This window comes from Galeopterus variegatus, unplaced genomic scaffold, assembly GCF_000696425.1.
Source record: "Galeopterus variegatus unplaced genomic scaffold, G_variegatus-3.0.2 Scaffold1636, whole genome shotgun sequence".
In the NCBI taxonomy this organism is placed as follows: Eukaryota; Metazoa; Chordata; class Mammalia; order Dermoptera; family Cynocephalidae; genus Galeopterus; species Galeopterus variegatus.
The window spans coordinates 213,108-214,678 of record NW_007727747.1 but is presented as its reverse complement, the minus strand read 5'-3'; positions in this window follow the sequence as shown (position 1 = coordinate 214,678).

The following is a 1,571-nucleotide window of genomic DNA, read 5'->3' as shown; positions in this document are numbered from 1 at the left end:
TGGCCAGGAGTGTGGTTCTGAGGGCTTTAAAAGAAGAGAGTCTCTCTTTCTCTCTGCTCTCCCTGCTTCCACCATCTTGCAGTGTGAGACCCCTGGATCACTGTCGCCAGCACCAGATGGACTTTGGACTTCCCACCCTCAGAAACTGTAAGCAATAAATTTTATTTTTCTTTATAAATCACCCAGTCCCAGATATTTTGTTATAAGCAACAGAAACAGACTAATACATCTCTCATATAATGATTGACTTGAAAAATTCAGTAGGGAGCTTCAAAAAAAGGCTCAATCATACTGAGAAAGAACCAGTGAAATCTTTGAAATTAGCCAGCTGGAGGAACAAAAAGAAAAAATAATAGAAAAAATTGGAGACAGCATACATGTCTTATGAGACACTATCAAGCAAACTAATCTATGCAATATATGGAGTACCAGAAGGAAAAGAGGGAGAGAAAGAACAGAAAGCCTATTCAAAGAAATAATGACTGAAACCTTTCCAAGTATAGGGAAGGAAAGGGACATCTTGATTCATGAAGACCGCAATCCCAAAGATTGAATCCAAAAAGGTTTAAATTGAGATACATAATAATTAAGTTGTCAAAAGTCAAGGACAAAGAGAATTTTGAAGGCAGCAAGAGAAAAGCAAATTGTTACATACAATAGAATCTCTGTAAGAGTGTCAGTGGATTTCTCAACAGAAACCTAGCAGTCCAGAAAACAGTGAGATGATAATATTGAAAGCTCTGAAAGAAAAAACTGCCAAATGAGAATACTATACTTCTAAACTGTCCTTTAAGAATGAAGGAGACATAAAGACTTGCTCACACAAAAACTGAGGGACATCATGAGTACCTGAACTGCCTTACAGGAGGGAGTTCTTAAAGTTGGATGAAAAGAAGGTAATCAACAACACAAAAGCATATGAAATTATAAATTTAACTGTCAAAGGTAAACATAAAGTCAAACTCAGAATATTGTAATGGGGTAGTTTCCCTCTATCTGCAGTTTTGTTTTCTGTGTTTTCAGTTACCCATGATCGACCACAGTCCAAAATTTTTAAATGTATAACTCCAGAAATAAACAATTCTTAAGTTTTAAATAATTCACTGTTCTGAGTGGCATGATGAAATCTCACTTTATTTTCCTGGTGCATCAATCATCCCTTTGTCCAGTGTATCCTCACTGCATATACAACCTGGCCATTAGTCACTTACTAGCCATCTCTAGTATGTGATCAACTGTTGCGGTATCATAGTGCTTGTGTTCAAGTAATCCTTATTTTAATTTAGGCCCTAAAGCACAAGAATAATGATGCTAGCATATTGTTATAATTGTTCTATTTTATTATTAGTTATTGTTAACCTCATACTGTGCCTAATTTATAAATTGAACTTTGTCATAGGTGTGTATTTTAGGAAAAATATATGGATTGATACTATCCACTGGGGGATCGTGGAACATATCCCCCACATATGAGGGGAGACTACTATACTTTAATGGTGGCACATAAATAACTTTTAACACTAGTATATAAATTAGAAACATAAGTAGTCAAAACAACTTTAACCACAGAA